The 20,535-nt window shown below is 34.5% G+C and overlaps 1 protein-coding gene across 11 annotated transcripts in view; it reads right to left on the reverse strand.

Moving 5' to 3' along the window:
* Positions 1–19,413, reverse strand: part of b3galt1b (UDP-Gal:betaGlcNAc beta 1,3-galactosyltransferase, polypeptide 1b) — a 370,122-nt gene extending 350,709 nt beyond the window's left edge. For all 11 annotated transcript variants that reach the window (XM_009300444.5, XM_068223680.2, XM_073913219.1 and 8 more), the window contains exon 1: positions 19,358–19,413. The gene's annotated coding sequence lies outside the window, so the exon portion shown is untranslated. The remainder of the gene's footprint in view (positions 1–19,357) is intronic.
* Between the last annotated feature and the right edge of the window lie 1,122 nt (positions 19,414–20,535).

The following is a 20,535-nucleotide window of genomic DNA, read 5'->3' on the forward strand; positions in this document are numbered from 1 at the left end:
CCACATAAACGTCTGCTTCCAAGTTATTAGCCTCATAATTTGATGTTGCTACAATGTTGCCGTGCCTTCGCTGTACTGGTTATCAAGTTACAAACAAAAATAACATGCTCACAACATCCAATCAGATAAGAGCAACTAAAAAGCAATATAATGTTTACGACATCACAGACAAGGTAGCATTTAAGGCTTACAAGAACAAACTGTTTCTCGATTCTAAGACTGCATTTGCACGCAATTACTGTCCGAGCGTCTCTCACACTGGCCTCGGGCCATCAGGCAGTCCTTTTTGTTGAGCCCTGGATACTACTTCACCTTAAAACTAAAAGAAACAAGAAATCAATGTGAATTAATGAAATCAATTTGCGCTTATTATAATTAGATTATCATGATTGTAATACTGTAGACTGTAAACCAATACTTAATTCGTAAGAGACTGTAAGCTACATTAGTCTGGGAATATTCAGACAGATTGCAACAATACTGGATTCACTTTCTGAAGCTGCCTTTAAAGTGAATCACACACAAACATGACTGAATCCTTTGATCTTAAAACCAAAAGTAATAAAGTAGGCTGCTTTCATTTTTTGGGAAATATTTTCCTAAGTTTATCATTACATTTTTATTTTTGTTTAAAAAAAAAAAAAAAAAAATGTGGTGGGGTTTTTGCAATACAATGACTTTTATTCAAACCAGTTCAATGGAGGCAATCTAATGAAACAAATCTGAACAGAATTTAAGCAAGATCTCCAAGGAACTGTAAGCTACATTAGTCTAGGAATACTCAGACAGATGGCAACAAAACTGGATTCATTTTCTGAAATGTGCTTGCTGAAATTCTAAAACCTGCTATCAATGTGAATCACACAAAAACATGACTAGATCATATTTCTCCCTGAATATAAATGAAAGAAACAGGAAATCTACAAGGAGAAACGGCATTTTTGACATATTTTTATTAAAAACAACAGAGGCAATCTGATGGATGAAATCTGAACAGAATTTAAACAATCTCTGAGGGACGGTAAGCTACATTAGTCTGGGAATATTCAGACAGATGGCAACAAAACTCAATTCGCTTTCTGAAATGCTTTTCTGAAACGCCAGCTGCTTTCAACGTGAATCACACAAAAACACAATAGTATCTGGATGAAGACTTTGATTTGCAAGTCAAAACTGCATATTCCAGATATGCAATGTCAGACACAATGGACTCAGTGGATCTAGTGATGTCACTGTGAGGGTTGGGGTTAGGGGTGGAGTTAGGTGTGCACATTAAAAAGCATTGCATGCAGCTCAGCTTGCAAGTGCACAGAGTCTGCATCCAAACCCCTCTCCAAAAATAAATAAATAACTAGATCATATTTCACCCTGAATTTAAAAGAAAAACCATAAATCTACATGAAAATCGAAAACAACTAGATAGAGGCAATCTAATGGATCAAATCTGAACAAGGTAGCAAGATCTGTGAGCGGCGGAAAGCTACATTAGTCAGGGAATACTCAGACAGATGGCAACAAAACTGGATTTGCTTTCTGAAACGTGCTTTTAGAAATTCACTTTTTGAAGCCACCTGCAAAACATGACTAGATACATAATATTTCACCTTAAACTAAAAGAAACATCAACACTGTAAGTCACTTTTTGCTAAAACTTTTCAAGAGATCATCATTAGATTTTCATTACTGAATTTCTGTAGACTGTAATACAATCATTTTCAATTTATAACAGTTGGAAAGTTACATTAGTCTGAGAATACTCAGATAGATGGCAACAAAACTGGATTTGTTTTCTGAAATGTACTTTCTGAAATTCTAAATCACACAAAAACATGACTAGATCATATTTCTCCCTGAATATAAATGAAAGAAACAGGAAATCTACAAGGAGAAACGGCATTTTTGACATATTTTCATTAAAAACAACAGAGGCAATCTGATGGATCAAATCTGAACAGAATAAAATCTCTGAGGGACGGTAAACTACATTAGTCTGGGAATATTCAGACAGATGGCAACAAAACTCAATTCGCTTTCTGAAATGCTTTTCTGAAACGCCAGCTGCTTTCAATGTGAATCACACAAAAACACAATAGTATCTGGATGAAGACTTTGATTTGCAAGTCAAAACTGCATATTCCAGATATGCAATGTCAGACACAATGGACTCAGTGGATCTAGTGATGTCACTGTGAGGGGTGGGGTTAGGGGTGGAGTTAGGTGTGCACATTAAAAAGCATTGCATGCAGCTCAGCTTGCAAGTGCACAGAGTCTGCATCCAAACCCCTCACCAAAAAAAAAAAATAAAATAACTAGATCATATTTCACCCTAAATTTACAAAAACAACTAGATGAAGGCAATCTGATGGATCAAATCTGAACAAGGTAGCAAGATCTGTGAGCGGTGGAAAGCTACATTAGTCAGGAAATACTCAGACAGATGGCAACAAAACTGGATTTGCGTTCTGAAACGTGCTTTTAGAAATTCACTTTTTGAAGCCACCTGCAAAACATGACTAGATACATAATATTTCACCTTAAACTAAAAGAAACATCAACACTGTAAATCACTTTTTGCTAATTTTTTTCAAGAGATTATCATTAGATTTTCATTACTGAATTATTGTAGACTATAATACAATCATTTTCAATTCATAACAGTTGGAAAGTTACATTAGTCAAGACAGATGGCAACAAAACTGGCTTTGCTTTCTGAAATGTACTTCGAGTCAAAGTGGAGATGAGTGATGTTGAAAAGTGGGAGGAAAAGATTTTGGGTTGTAGGAAAGAATCTTTTCATCTGGGATGATTTGAGATGCTGCGATATGTCAGACAGCTTAACCGTGAGAGGGATTTCTATTTCTTTTTCTTCTTTCAGGATATCAGTCACAGTAAATCACCTGTTTTCAAAGTGAATCACACACTAGGTCATATTTCACCTTAAAGCCAAAAGAGAAAGACAACCGAGTATGTTTTGCATAGAGAAAACAAAATAGATAGTTTTGATTTATAAAAATAATAATAAATTATTTGTTGTTTTTGTATTTGGGGTCAAACTGTTTACTTAAAACTTGTAAAATAAATGTAATCAAACAATTATCCTTCTATTAGGTTTGTCCATATTTGAAAATCACATTTTTTAGAGTGTAGATGAATAGATTATCATCAGATAATTTTTGTAATATTGTTAAAACACTGTATCCCACTTTATGTTAAGTGTCTTTAACTACTATGTACTTACATCAAAAAAATAAATACAATGTATTTGAGAACACTTGTGGTGCTTTTGAGTTGGGATAGAGGTTGGGTTATGGACAGGTTTGATGGCATGGGTAGGGTTAAGGGTGGGTTGAGGTGTAAGGGATAGTCAACAGTGTATTTACAAATGTAATTACGATAGCTAATTACAGATGTAATTACATACATGTATCAAGCATAAGCAGTAAATACATGCATTTACACAATACATACATTGTAACAAACTATTAAATCATATGCAAGTACATATTAGTTAAGGCCACAATATAAAGTGGGACCAAACACTGTAATTTTAAAATGATTTAAATCAGTGCAGTTTGGGAGGAAATGTGCTAAAATTACTAAATGTCTCAATGCAAGAAATTTGGTTATCAACGATTTTTGCACGATCCAGGATAGTTTCGTTTTTTAAAACTGATCCGAGAGTTGTTGTCATAGCAACAGGTCTGGTAGCTCTAATCTGCTGGGGAGCAGGTTTATTTCCTGTCGATAGAATTAGATGAGCTCATTTTAAGCAAAGGTGATACTGAAAGCATGTACCTAATGCTGATATTTTCTTACAGTAGTAGTTATATACACTTGGGAAAATAGTAAAATAGTTTTAAAAAATTGCTTATATAATATAATTTATAATAATTAGTGAAATTTAATATTAAATAACTGATAATATTTAGGTTTACATACATAAGTTTTTAAAAATATATATAAATAAAACTTATGCAATCTGCACTCCGAACTAAAAGTACAAAATCGGGCTGGTTTTCCCTAAGAGGAACAAAGAGAACATTTATCAATATGGACTTTTTAGATACAAACGCATACTATTTTAAGGTACTGACCCAGCATTACAATTATTTATGATAATAGACAGCGTGCACAATATTCAACTGTTCTTGTTTGTTTGTTTTAAGGAATAATAATTTATGCAGTCATGCGCATGTTTTGACAGCTAATATGTTGGTTACTTGAGGCTTTGCAGAAGTTGCAGACACCTTTACCAATATCAAAATGCTTTTTTGATGCAAAATTAATTTAAATTCACTGATTAAGAAACTTAAATAGGCCTAGGCTACTATCATAAAGAAAATTTACTCTGAAATGTCAAACTAAATAAATAGCTAAATACTTTTGTATCTTGTACAGCCTGCAGCCCAAAACAAATGTGGAAATTTATAGTGTATTATATTTTACAAACTGTTTACTACAAATTTTATGTAATTTTGCTCACAAGGATAATTGAATATTAATCAGATGATGTCATTAAGCAGCTGTGCCGTCAGCCAATCATTGCATTGCTGATCATGATTTCGAGGATTAATAGATCTGTCCTTCATAACACACGCAGCGATCTCAGATCAGTTCATCCAGACATTTTAGAGATCAGAGCCAGAGATCAGTTATCTAGATTAAAAGATTCAAGATCTGCCAAATCATTTTAGATCATTTAAGCGAGGTCCCCAGATCTATGCTGCCAAGACCAAATATATCAACATTGCCATATAGGTATTCATTACCACACTAAATCCCGAGAGTGGTTATGAATGATCAAATGAATGAATGAAGAATGAATGATAAATAATTATTTTCCATAAAGCCAGTTTTAAAAATATTTAGCAATATCACTTGGTCATGCTAGACATCAGTAAATGATGCTCGCGAGCTCTGAAGTGAAAACAGAACCTGAATTTCTTCTTGCTCAGAGAGCATCGAAAGCATGTAAAATCTTTCCAAATCCCCAGAACATTTGCTTTGAGTGGCTGTGACATTACTTCGACCGGAGTGCGTGATACAGGCCTATCCAATACTTTTGTTAGGTGATGCTCTGCAGGAAAAAGAGCACAGAGGGGTTAGTGGTTCAAATCCCGACTGTGAAATATTATTGACGTTCCCTGCAGCAAACAAGGCGTTTAATCTGAACTGCTTCAGTAGATATCCATTTACATAAATGGGCAAAAATGTAATCCTTTGCCTTGGATAAGAGCTTCACTTAGTGAGAGCTGAGAGGAGGGTGATGTGAAAGCGAAAACTGCATTATGCTGCTGTGAGGGAGTGTGTGTGTGTGTGTGTGTGTGTGTGTGTGTGTGGCCGCGTGGCATTGTAAAAAGCCTCTCGTGCATTCAGGTAGAGTTTTGCTGGTGTGACTCAGTTCAGAGGGGTCGAACTGCTTGGATGCATTTACAGCAGACACGCCTGAACAGATGAATCTCATTTGGCTTTGAGAGCTAGAGAAGACTTTACATCCAACTCCGTTCAGTCACATATGACTGCCAGTTCTAAGCTAATAGTGGTGCAAAATGGTATTGCAATCTACGTAGAAATGACAGTATACTGACAATTTGGCAATAGTAATTTAAGTGATATTTGAGGTGATATGATGTCACTTTACACATGTGATTTAGTCTCTAATAGAAGTTCGAATTTACATGCAATTTATTCAGCCTAGAAATAAGGGTGGAAATGGAAATAGGTGGACATTATGTTATTCATTCATTAATTTTCTTTTTGGCCTAGTCCCTTTATTAATTTGGGGTCGCCACAGCGGAATGAACCGCCAGCTTATGCAGCTCGTTTTTACATAGCGGATGCCCTTCCAGCTGCAACCCATCTCTGGGAAACAACCATACACACTCATACACTACGGACAATTTAGCCTACCCAATTGAACTGTACCACATGTCTTTGGACTGTGGGGGAAACCGGAGCACCCGTAGAAACCCACGCCAACACAGGGAGATCATGCAAACTCCACACAGAAACGCCAACTGACCCAGCCGAAGTTCGAACCAGTGACCTTCTTGCTGTGAGGCGACAGCACTACCTACTGCACCACTGCGTCGCCGACATTATGTTACTTAAGAGTATATTTTGTAGTACATTTCAGGCACACATCCTTCTTATTCACATCCAGGAAAAGGCAAAGCTTGTCGTTCAGATGACCTAATAAATCACTGACCTAAAACCTTCCCTAAACTAAACAACAATGTTTTAAAAAGCAGCTTTAAGAAAAAAAATACACTGTAACCATATGTTTACTTTTATTTTACATTGCTTGTATCTTTTTTGTGGAAGCTTGATTCACTGGACTCGAACCCGAGTGCTCTAGAGGACAAGTACAACACTGTACAAGGTGAGCTACAGAGCAAACTGACCATTCTAGAAAGACAGTCCATATGTGGATAGATAGGTGAGGCAAATGCATTCAATTGCAAACATAGACATTGTTAACCTCTTTATGATAATTATTTAGTGTAATCAATTCAATTCAATTCAGCTTTATTTGTATAGCGCTTCTACAATGTAGATTGTGTCAAAGCAGCTTCACATAAATGGTCATAGTAACTGGAACAGTGTGGTTCAGGTTTTAGTGTTTAAGTTCAGTTCAGTTCAGTTTAGCTCAGTTCAGTGTGATTTAATCATTACTGAGAGTTCACACACTGAAGAGCAAAATCATAGATGCGTAGCTCTACCAATCCTAAACCATGCGAGGCAGTGGCGACAGCGACAGAATCCTTTATTCTTAGATCATATGTCCCTGTAAATACCATTAGTGTTAAAAATATGATCTGTTCTACAGGATGTTGTTCTGAGGACTCTTACCTTTTTAAAATAAACCATGATGTATAGCAATGAATGTGTTTATCTAGTTATGATGATAAGTATGCACTCCATATTCAAGCGTATTCTGTAAAACTTACACAAATTTAGCAAATACATTCTTTATAAGCTTCTCGTTGAAAAACGACAAGCTACAATAGATAGACTATATATAGACTGGTGTATAGTTTGTCCAGATTACTTGTGTTCTTTTTGGAAGTAATCTATACGCAACACTTGAATGTTAAAAAACAGCAACCCCGTGCATCAACGTCTTGATGCTGGCTTATGATTGGAGTCATAGAAAACGAGGATAAATATATTCAGGAATTAGTTCAATTTAATGTAATTTAACACTGTGCACTGGAAAGATCGAACACGAAGTGAACCTTCCACCAGCAAATACCGTTAAGTATGTTTTTGCGATTTCACAACAGAGTAGTCTGAATATCAGCATTTGTGAGCACCAGTGGTGGAAAGAGTACTAAATTTGGGAATTTACATAGATAGGTCTCTAACATGGGACACTCATGTAAATTGGATTTGTGAAAAGCCTCACCAAAGACTTTATTTTCTACGAAGGTTATGGTTCTATGGTGTTGACAAGAAAAATCATGGACTTATTTTGTCAGGCTGTATTTGAGAGTGTCATCAGGTATGGTATATCTACATGGTATGATAAGCTTTCTGTAAATCTGAAATCAAACATTTTTCATATCAGAATTGCTATGAGACTAATAGGATCAGAAACCTTTACTGGTATTCTAACACTTTACAAACAATGCACTTTCAATGAAGCAAAAAGACGTAAAAACAATCCATCTCATGTACTCTTCCCATGTTATGATCCTTTACCTTCTGGTAGAAGATACAGAACCTTCCCTGAAAGCGGAACAGATTTAAGAACTCTTTTATCCCAGTGTCAATCAGACTGTTGAACACTAGCTATGTTTCCATCCACCTATTTTATGCGCATTTTGCATAAGCGCATAAAAAATCTAGTTGATGGAAACGCCATGATGCGCATACATTTTGAAAATGCACATAAAAAAAACGAATGCACCTAACTGGGTAGGATAAACTATTTATTCGATAGGAAAAGATGCGCATAAACTGCGATCGAAACACTTTTACCGCACAAACTCCAGTATGCACATTAAAAAAGGTCATGTGATTTTGTAAAGAGATCATGTGATGCTTAAAATGTGTGTGAATGGATAAAACGTCAGGCTGAGCACATTATAAAACATCTGAAATGTTGTTTTGGTCATTATAAAACGCCTTACCATTTCAGTATTAATGTTATTATATTATTAATGACCTCCAGAATCAAGAGCGCCTGTGCTCCCCGTCTGACACCTTCAAACGCCACTGCGCGCTCACTGCTTGTCAGGATTGTCTTCTGAGGCGCATTCATTTAGAAAAGATTGATGCAGCTTCTCCTACTGCAGCAAATGCAGTTTTTATTGTTGATATTTGGCGCCAGTTAATTAGGAAGTGACGATTTTGTTCGCTTTGACTCGTTGGATGGAAACGATCCCTCATTCGCACAACTTTTATGCGATAATCCAATTTTGCGCATAAAGTTAATTCGCATTTTTGGATGGAAACATAGCTACTGTTCGATATTTTGCATACATTGTCAATCCCTTTACATGTTTGCTTATTTTATCATTTTTATTGTGTCAGAACTTGCTGAAGTACTGAGTCCACAGAAAATTTCCTCTTGAGGGACAATAAAGTTTACAAACAAAAACATTTTTGAAAAAAGCAGTAATGACTGCAGGTTGAAGGAAAGTAGTGGAGGAATAAGGCACTAAAAATGTATTCAAGGGAAAGTAAAAAAGTACACATTTTTAAAAATACTTATTACAATTTCTGAGAAAAACTACTCAGTTACAGTAATTTGAGTATTTGTAATGTGTTACTATACACCACTGGTGAGCAAATTCACTCAACCACCAGTTTCAGTTTGATATTTATTTATTCATGATCATTTAAACTATTCGAGTTGGCGACACACTAATTAAAAAGATATAGTAGTGCTAATGTAATTATTGCTAACACGAAATCCTCCAATTAACTCCAAAATATTCGCTTAATACTTTAAAATAGTCACCAAATTTTTGCAAACACTGTACCTATTTTGGATTGTTATAAAAACCTCATCATAAAAAAGTTCGAAGTGAAATCAGCAATTTTATATTACATGGTTTCTGCTACATTTATTCTTCTATGGCGGGGCCCCAAGCCAAAAATGGATCCTGTCATGGCTACATAACTTTTAATTCAAAACATTGCCGTGTTTTTTTAATAGCGGATTATAAATCCCACCAAAATGCGTTCAAAGGTAAATGGATTAACAGCACAAACTTTTCTGTAACAGTTTTAGTGCTGTGCGTTATTTGTTTAACCCTTTAAGGTTACGTGCTGACTAACATGTGCGTGATGTGTGATGCGTGAGGCCAACAAACACTATGTATAGTCTTTTCACTTTACTTCAGGACGAATTAATACTACTCTGTAGGTCTATTGGAGACATTCATAAATATTCCTAGCAAATATTCCTAAATGTTGGAGACATACCTGTTACATAAACGCACTAAATTGCACTTTAGCAGTGTTTATTTGAGAGCGCACAAGAAGGGGCGTGCAAGACGTTTTGTGCACGAGCAGAGGAAATCGGCACGCAAGCAACGAGATTTGCATGCTTGTAGGCTATTACATAAATGCGATCTTGACTAGTAATACTGCGATCATACATTTGTCATTAAAATAACGCCACAGGTAGTTGGTAGATCTGTGTAAAAAAGGCCTGCCGCCCCAGCTGGAAAACATTGCATTATAATAAGGTTTATTAACAATAACACAATATCGTTGTATTTTTAATCAATAAATGCAGTTTTTGGTTCTACGGGACATCACCAAATAACACCACCATAAAATCTGACAAAAAAAGCCTCACCCTAAAATAACCATCTTTCAAATAACTGACGGTCTATGATACAATAAAAAGGGACATTTTTATATTAGAGGAAATTTTCAATGTATACAAATAATGCAGGTATAATATAATCGCAGTGGCAGGTTGATAAATCACACGACCGCAAAGTGGCGCAGAGAAGAAACACTCGCTCCTTCAGAATCGAATGTTTACAACAATATGATCTCTGTTGTACACATCTGACACGGGTAAGACTATTATGAGATTGCTAATTGATAATTAGAAGATTACGTGAGTGCTACATGTTGCCTTTCCCAGAAGTGCCGTCAAGAGCATCCCTCAGATGAGCAAACACAATAGTGGCGACCTCTGCTTTATTTGCAGATCATTAGAAGCAACTTTCAGTAGTCGGGGAGATGATCATTATCGGCTGCCCTCCGCTTAACACCCTCTCTGTCTGCTGCCGAAGTTTTCCCCGGAGAACACCTTTAAATGGAGACGGCTTTCCTGGCCTGTCTAACAGAACAAATTAAAGAAGACTGGAGATATAGCAGTATAATGAGCTGATTAAACACACGGGAGAAGGTTCAAAACCAAAAGCTTGATAACAAGAGCAAAAGCTGCCAATGCGTTTTGGCTGAGGAGACTAATTTGCTCAAAGAGACCACGATATTCCCAAATACCTTTTGCGCTGGAATGTGTGTTCAGAGGAAGAGCGAAAAACGGGAAATGGCTTGAGCTGTTTAGATTAGAACAGTGGCACAACAAGCCCAAATAAGTGAAAGTCATTTCTCGCTCATGCTTGGAATTAATTTCACACGTCAATATTCGCAGTCCGTGCTCGTGCTGAGGCATAATGCCCCTGCATGTCAATGCCGGCTAATCAATTAGATCTGCCTGTTATTGAGGCTTTTCTAAGACCTGATCAATACGTCAATGTCAAGCGCCCGGACTCTAAACAGCAATTAAAACATGAGCAAAGCAGATATAAATACGCTCAGAGGGATTGTACACTTAGAGCTCGTGTATTCGAAAAGCCTTATATATTTTTCCAAAAGAATTCACTTAGCAATGATTGCATTGAGGCCACAAGTCAGGCATAAAACTGCATTTATTACCCTCAGAGAAAAAATAAATAAAAAAATAAAAAATCAGACCTCCAGGGAATACTGAAGACCACAGAGAGCATTTCAGCATCAGCGACAGAAACATAAAAACACCTGGGATGTAAAGAGAAGCTTCTGATGCAGACTTTTCCCCTCAGGGAGACGACTTGCAGAACACATTTTAAACAATACCACGCTGTCTTTGCCAAGAAAACGCAGCCAAGGTCACAAAAGCAAATTCAAAGCGTCAGCACAATTCATATTGGATTTCAAATAAACCCCAGAGAAAGCACGAGCTGGCGCCCATTCCTTACAACAAGACAAGTGACTTACTGCCTTTGATTCGCCCTGAAGACAAACGCCTGGAAAGAACGATCCTCATCAAACAGCTATTTTGCTTTTTCCTACAGCAACTCGAGAACCACGGTAAAGGGAACAAAAGCAAAGCCATTACTGTCAGCGTGGATGAGAACAGAAACAGGTGATTCTACTGAAACCAACATGTGCATTATGCACAGTATGAGCATCCCACACTCTCAAAAGTCATTGGGGTGTGGTAACATTCACATTAAAGATACAGTTTTGTACATTTAGGCTAAATGTTTGTTCCTTTAAGGTATTTTGAGGTAAACATTTGTTTTCAGGTATTAATATGTACCTTTAAGGTACAAATGTTGACCTGTTTGGGTAAAAAAAAAAAAGGTTTACCCAAAATTTAGTCGCACTTACCAATTAAGAGCACGGTTACAACAAGTTTTAAATTAACAAATTTATTGCATTATCCAATATCTTTCATACTGATATGGTTTAAGGCCACACGTGCTATTTCTGCACGAAACAGACTATTGCAAGGAAGCACACGAGCTCCAGAAGGCATTGACTGAGTGATTGACAGCTGATATTAATCCATTTGTGTTCAGTTCTAGAGCAGTGGGCCAATAAGAAGAGCTTGAAGGCGGGAGAAGCATTGCAGGCTTTGTTTACAGCAGCAAGTTGATGTGACAACTGTTTTAAACTATTTCTGAGCGCTGCTTTTCGCATTTCAGGTGCAAAGATGCATTCTACATGAATGTCTTAAATTTGTGAGTTTGTGACACACAAGAATAACAATGGTCGAGCAATACAGTCTATTACTAGAGGAGACGTACAACTTTTGCACGGTCAGTCTTCTCAGTCATAGCCAGTCATTTCTGAAACACTTCCTATTGATTTAAGGGGTTTTACAAATTATTCAACATTTAAATACAAGTTGAAGACATGGCTAAAAGCAAATCAAATTGGTAATCATGTGAAATTCTTTTCTCTAGCTTTTAATGAAATTCTTATATGTTTTATCCTTTTGTTGTATGTAAGTTTACTGTGATTGTATGTGTAATAAGGTAACCTAAAATAAAAAAAAACACATTTTTACAATCTGGCAGGGGCAATAGATGAAAAATAGCCCTTGTGGCTAATTCTAGCTTATTTATGGTTTTACTGTTGATTAATAAGCAATGTCCCTGTTAAATAAATACATTTCAAATTACAAAAAATCTGCGCATTCGGTGAACATTTTGCAGTGAAAACTGGTCACACAAGTGCCATCTGAAATTTTCTCCTACAATGAGCCTTTATCTCAGCCTCTAATGTTTATGTTCAGTTATTTCATATTAAAAGTGATGAAAGTAACCTATTATTTGCCATAAAAGTGAAATTACTGAATCAAGACATGGGAGCCTGATAAAAATGCTAATATTAGAAGACAATTTTAGATAGCACTTAGAGGTCTTTGCATCTGAACTCTTCAAATGCTCCCAAATATATTTTAAGGTTGATTACATAAAATTTCGGGAGCATATGAGACTAAAACGTCGCAATTTCAAGCCCTGAATATATTTTGTTATATATTTGAATATATTTCTTATAACGTACTCAACTGCACAAAAAAAAAAAAACTAACAGTGTAATAAGAGACATTCCTAATGCATGCATAAAATGTCAGTTTTCTATATTTCTTTTATCATGACGTTGCAACCTGCTAAACTTCTTGCTGTATTAGCAAATATTTACATCTAAGCTGTCATTTCATCTTCATTTACCTGTATTCAATTCAATTTAACCTTATTTCTGCATTTTTTTACAATGTATGTCAAAGCAGCTTAACATAGATGAAGTTTTGGTAAATTAAAAGTTTAGTTCAGTTGTCACATTTGAAGTTCTGTTTAGGTTGTGTTAGCCATTTTAAGTTATTTACACTTGTAAAAAATAACCCTGCTATAATTACAAAACGTTAACACAAGGGCAACTTGAAGTCTCTTGGTGCTTCATTTATACTTTATATTTGACAGTACAGGACAATGTTGTATGTTTAATGTTTCACCAGTTCTGTTACCATGGTTATCAACAAATGATGCTTGAAAAGAGTTTTATTTTTTAGAAGAAATATCAGCAGTAAATTCCCTTTGATGAAGCTCTAGTTTTTTGACCTTGAACAAAGACATGCAACATCAAACTAAACAGAATCAATTATAGCCTCTTGGAGCATCTTACGCTTTATTTTTTCAGCGAAAGAGAAACCTTCAACTCTGTTACTATGGTTATTTTCAATAAACCGTTTAGATTTTAAAAGGAATTAATTAAATATTTCCATTAAATTCTCAAGCACCAGTGAATGACCTTGATGAAGCCGTCTAAAACTAAAACTGTCATTTATTCTTAGCTAATTTATGTCCTTACAAACATTAAAAAATGCATTATGGTCAAAAACAAAAAAAAATAATGTCTAAATAATGTTACATCATCAATTAGAATAACTTTTATGTTCGTGAAAATGCAAACAACATACTTATTCTATTCTATACTTATTTATACACCAGTAAAACATACAACAGAATTGTTTCATAATAAACTAGATGATATTTTAAATCAGTGGTTCCCAACCCCCGTGCTGCGGACCGCTACCAGTCCGTGGATCAATCAGTACCGAGCCGCACAAGAATTAATTGGCTATTTCTGTTTTATTTATTATTCAAGTCTGGGACAATAATAAAGGGGGACATACTACTTCATCTACAGGTGTTCTGGATTAAAGTCATGGCAGAATACCCAGAGATCGCTAACATAGCGCTGAAACTCTGTTGACATTTCCAACATCCTATCTGTGTGAAGCGGGGTTTTCTGCAGTGACAGCCACCAAAACAAGGCAAAGGAGTAGACTGGACATAAGCAACACACTTCGGGTGTCTTTGTCTGCCAATACCCCCAGATGGGACCATCTCGTTGCAAAAAAACAAGCACAGGGCTCCCATTGATTTAACGTTGCGGACAGTTTTTGATGTTATAATATGTTATATTGTTAGAGCAATGTGTTAATAAAGTTATTACTTCCTAATGTTATAATAGCCTTGTAATGTTGGAGCAATGCGTTAATAAAGTTCCATATGAGTACACAGTGGATTCACGTTTATTATTATTATTATTATTATTATTATTATTATTATTATTTCAACACCCTGTCTGTAGTAAAATTGTCAAGGGTTGACTGGTCTGCAGTTAGAAAAAGGTTGGGGACCACTGTTTTAAATGATTAAAATAAAAGCTAGCGTTTTTATTTACATGTGCAAAGTATAAAAATCTTAATAGTATTTTAGGCCTGAACTGTGATTCCTAAATAAAGTGATATATTCCACCAAATTACTCTTGTCCTAAATATGCATGACACTATTTTTAATATACATAAACTATCATTGAGTTGTATTATACTGGGTGCCTTCAATAAATCATTTCAAAATGTTTCATAAATTACAAAAAGAGCAATATCTTTTCCTTCAGATAAATGTCTCTTTCTGATTTTGTGTGCACTGATGCTAGTGCTGGCCAATAACAATCCCTCCAGCAAGCTGTCACTCACATGAGATCACAGTAATTAAAGCACAATAAGCCAATCAATTCCTACTGGACACAAACCAAGTCCCGCCCTGCACAAGATATTCTGGTTCTAGAAGCCGTTTCACACAGATATAAGTCACAATAAAGATGATTTTCCATTTCATGCTGTGTTAAAAACCTCCTAATCTAATTGGAAAAAGCACCCATTTCATTGTAATGACCCATTTTATGTTCTGCCAGATGTTTAGAATGCATCAAAGAGAGCTTATGCCATGTTAAACCACTTATTTGTATTAAAATGTCACTTTCGAGGACTATTCACCTTAAACCGAGATGCAGTTTTAAATGAAGCATTTTTCCTATGAAAAATGAACACTTTATGAAAAATCTGCAACCAAAGCATGGTGTTTTTATTCTATATTAACAGAAAACTCATCCTTGAATTAATTATCTATAATGTGGTTGCATTAAATTACGCATTATAACAACAATGAATAAGTCAAAATGAAAGATCTGGCCAATTCTGCATTTACAAATGCAACGTATGCTTCAAAAGACATCTAAAACTGACACTTGCACAAAGAAAATAGTCTTTTTATGTCTTCACAGAAAGTAAAACACGGGCAGATGACTCGAATATCAATGAACTTTGAAAGCAGGCGATAAAAATTGTTTGAGAAAGAGGACATATCATTGGGGAGACAAAAAAAAAAAGAAATTCTTTTTTTAAAATTCACTGACACGCTGTCTTTATACGTCAAAGTTGACATAGCAGTAATAAGCAATGTTTTGGCAGACTAAAGATGATTTATTTCCAGACATTGTGAAAGTACAATTAAACATTTTGAGTAATTAGGAGAGCAATTAAATGCAATTAGCATTGTTGTGAATGACTTTTTTTCTTTCAAAAACAAATCAATCTAATAAACAAACTTTACGAATATGAGAGCATGCACTAGAAACCACAATAATTTATTTGTACATGGTCCAAACCATAATACTATATACACTAACAAAGCTGATATTAAGCTTTATTATTATAAAATAACACACGCTGTAAAATAGAATAGCCACATTAATGATTTAAAGTTCACCAAAGACAGATCACAGTATTGTTCACACAGCGCCATCAGCAACATACAACACTAAAAGATTAAATGAACAACAACATGCATCATAAACCTTCCAACTTGTAAATAAGCAACACTAATCCACACAGTACAATAAGAGGAATGCATTTATGCCCAAATTGTATGGTCATTTTTACTTTTGATTCATAAAAACGTCACAAAATAATGATTTATAATAAAAGTGTATAGACGGATTTGTTGAGTATAGAGTAGAGATTAAAGTATCATTTTCCTAAATAAAAAATATATTTTTAAAAGATAATGTTTTAGACATTGTATAAGCTGTAGTTGTTAACACACAAATGTGCTCTATTAATATCAAGGTTTTTTCATCTTCACCCTTATGTGCTGGTGGGGATGTTTTCATCCACTCTGTGGTGATTTTGAGTCTTAATTTGGACATAGTTTTATCTGTATTTGAATGATTTTTGGAATATCATTTTGACATACATTTTAGGAAAATGCTTTAATAAAAAAAATAATAAATAAAAAACTTCAATCAACTCTGTGCAAATGTGCTACTCGTAATAAAACATCCACTGAATTAAACTGCAGTAAAAATTGCACCAGATTAATATTTTTCACATGTTTTTGCATAAATTTGTTGATCAACCTCAGTCTCGATCAAAACTACTAAAATGGTCAGAAAATGACAGGATTTTCACTTTTTAATTGCCAAATTTGGCGCAGGGGGTAGCATGATTGCCTCACAGCAAGAAAGTCGCTGGTTCGAGCCTCGACTGGGTCAGTTGGCGTTTCTGTGTGGAGTTTGCATGTTCTCCCCGTGTTCATGTGGGTTTCCTCCGAGTGCTCGGGTTACCCCCACAAGCCCAAAGACATGCGGTTTAGATGAATTGTCCGTGGTGTATGTGCGTGTGAATAAGTGTGTACGGATATTTCCCAATGATGGGTTGCAGCTGGAAGGGCATCCGCTGCGTAAAACATATACTGGATAAGTTAGCGAGTCATTCCGCTGTGGTTTTATGGAAAAAAAATTAAAATAAATTTTTACAGCAGTTTAATTCAGTGGATGTTTTCATTCCGAACAAAACAAAAGGGTAAACTGCAATAAATTTCCAGAATTTCACAACGTTACTGTAACTTTTCACAGTAAATTACAATAGTGTCACTTTACAGGATTTACCTGTTAAATTTTATGTATTCAGAATCTTATTGTGAAATTAAGGCAGGCATCAGGATTACAGCAAATTACTGTAAAAATGAAATCTATTTGTAAACACTGTTAAGTCAAATGTGAAAGATAATTGTATGTCTATTAATCAACCTCAGTCCTGATCAAAACTTTTAATTACTTAGAAAAAAATAAATAAATAAAATTCACAGAATTTTAACTCTGTAATTGCCAAATTCATAAATGATGTCACTAGTTTGGTGAGAGAAAAAAAATTAAATTTTCAATATAAAAAGTAGTTTGATTAACAGATTTATGCAAAAATATGAAAAAAATTATATATCTGATGGATTTTTACAGCAGTTTAATTCAGTCTATGTTTTCATCTCTAACATAACAAAAGGGTAGTAAATTTGAACAGCGCGTAAGGGTTAAACATAAATTGCATATTGATACTTAAGATCCCATCAGTAATGACAAAAGTAACACAGAGGGTTAAAATTAACAGTATATCGAAGCTATGAACTACACTCGACTATGACCTTGATAATGATAACTGCAAACATATCTAGTCCTTCGTCGTTGCAAAAATTATTAGGTTAATTTGTCATTTAACATTTCAGTTCCATCAAATATTTCAAAAGTAACCCAGCATTACAAAATTTAATTATTAAGAATTAGTATTATTATAATTAGAAATATATCTTAATTTAATAAAACATCTGAAATCTGAATGCAAACACTGTAAACTTATACACGTAAGATAAGGGTATGTCTATTAACAGACTGGTAGGACTTCGAGGACAGCACATGAAATCTGAAGCAATACACAAATTGCACTAAACATTATCAGATCAGATCACTTAATTGAAAATATATTACACACAGGGGAGGATTTAGTGATTTTGTGGCCCTGAGCAACTTACTTTTTGGGGCACTTAACAACTTACTTTACATGCCAATATGCACATAACAGCATGTAAAGTTGTATATAGTAATACACCTGTATGTACACTTGTTAATTTGTATATTTGACTTCACTACTCACTTCATTTTTTTTTTTTTTTTTGTCCTGTCTCTGTAATTCTGTTGCACTGTAGAAGCCCTGTCACGAAAACAAATCCCTCATATGTGTGAACATACCTGCCAATTAAGCTCTTTCTGATTCTGAGCAATTCCAGCCAAGGGGCCCAAAAGTTCTAAAATGCACCTTTTGTACTTTAATTGTTTAAATATTATTTAGCTGTTTTTTTTTTCTTATATGATTCAATCTCCTTTTTTACATTTTATCTTTATGCAAAATAATAGCAATATGTTGTAAAACTTTTGAAACCATTTATTTTCTTAAAATAAATTCACAACTTAACATAATAAATAAACAATTCGTTTTTAAACTAAATCTTTGCTGATATGACTATTGAACTGCTCCATGATTGAAGGTAAACGACACATTTGCGCAGATGTAATGATTACATTCAAATGAAAAAAATAAATAAATAAATTGACCCTCACCATACAACATATGATAGAAAACTTGTTTTATATATATATATATATATATATATATATATATATATATATATATATATATATATATATATATATACATATATATATATATATATATATATATATATATATATAGGTATTTATTTGGGGGCCCTAAGCAACCGCTTACCTTGCTCATTGGTTAAATCCGCCCCTGTCTACACATACTACACATAGACATCACCTTTTTTGAAAGCAAACTGTATTTTGTCAAACTGCAGATTGACTACTGTCCACTCTATACACAACTAACTCTCTCTGATTTTGACAAAATGTAATAACCTGTAAAACCTTTTGTCAAAGCTACTATGGAAAGATAAATAGACCGAAAAGCGCCATACAAATAAACATGAACTGAATTAAACGTAAACAGAAAATTAACTGTCACTTTCGTCCTCGCTCCCCCCTAATACAAACGGTCTTCGAAAGTCGTAAGTTAATTAAGATCTATGCTATTAATTTAACTATTTAGACAGATTTTCCATTCTAATACTCGATTTTAATAAATAAACTATGGAATAACGGCAGGAACAGTGTTTTAAAGTGCAGTTTGAAGCTTTTTTGACTTTCAGAACCTCGGACAGCGTCACCGCCACACTCGACACTCGGATCTAACACTAATACTCGCCGCCTTTGACTTCAGCGCACTAAATCACGCTAAACTAACTCCACAATCCATGACAAATCCACAACAACAAGCAGAGCTTAGGTTCCATCCATCACCGCGTGTCTGAGCAGCAAACAACCAGCCAGAGAAGTAAAAGAGACGCGTTTCACTTACCGCTCAAAGCGCTTCATCCTCCAGACTCCCGCCGCCTTGAGTGAGTGTGTGAGAATGAAACCGAGTGCTCTGCGCCACGGAACCTTATGGCGGATGCTGTTACCTGACAGGCGCGCCTTCCAATCACAACGCGCTCTAGGAAACAAGCAGCCAATGGGCAGTAAGATGATAGTCTCTGTTTTGCATAGCAAGGTTGATTGACGTTGTGAAAAAATTCAAAGGGGGCGGGAATTTGCTGTCAAGTTACTTTTTAAGGAATCCATAAACAGGGTTATTAAATGCGCCTAGCATTAATTTTATTTTACAGCACAGATATACTGAAAATCATAAATCATAATAATTTTTCTGTTTCTGGGTTTGAACACAGTCAAAAGTAGCTTTAAATAGGACAAAACATCTAAATAAATGGTTAAGTGCAAGTTTATCTGACTTGCTATATTTTAATGCAATTGTTCTCACCAGATATCAACAAACAATAAATAATAAAAAATATATATAAATGAATATACAGTTGAAGTCATAATTATTAGCCCCCTTCACATTTTCCAAATGATGTTTAACATAGCAAAGAAATGTTCACAGTATGTCTGATAATATTTTTTCTTCTGGAAAAAGTCTTATTTGTTTTATTTAGGCTAGAATAAAAGCAGTTAAAAATTTTTTAAACACCATTTTGGGGACAAAATTATTAGCCCCTTTAAGCTATTTTTTTTCTCGATAGTCTTCAGAATAAACCATCGTTATACAATAACTTGCCTAATTCCCCTAACCTGCCTAGTTCACCTTATTAACCTAGTTAAGCCTTTAAATGACACTTTAAGCTGTATAGAAGTGTCTTGAAAAATATGTAGTAAAATATTATTTACAGTCATCATGGTAAAGATAAAATAACTCAGTTATTAGAAATTAGTTATTAAAACTATTATGATTAGAAATGTGTTGAAAAAATCTTCTCTCCATCAAACAGAAATTAGGGAAAAAATAAACAAGTGGTCTAATAATTCAGGGGGGCTAATAATTCTGACTTTAACTTTTACTTTATATATATATATATATATATATATATATATATATATATATATATATATATATATATATATATATATATATATATATATATATATATATATACATACATACATACATACATACATACATTAAATATATGTAATTTAATA

Source organism: Danio rerio, chromosome 9, assembly GCF_049306965.1.
Source record: "Danio rerio strain Tuebingen ecotype United States chromosome 9, GRCz12tu, whole genome shotgun sequence".
NCBI lineage: Eukaryota > Metazoa > Chordata > Actinopteri > Cypriniformes > Danionidae > Danio > Danio rerio.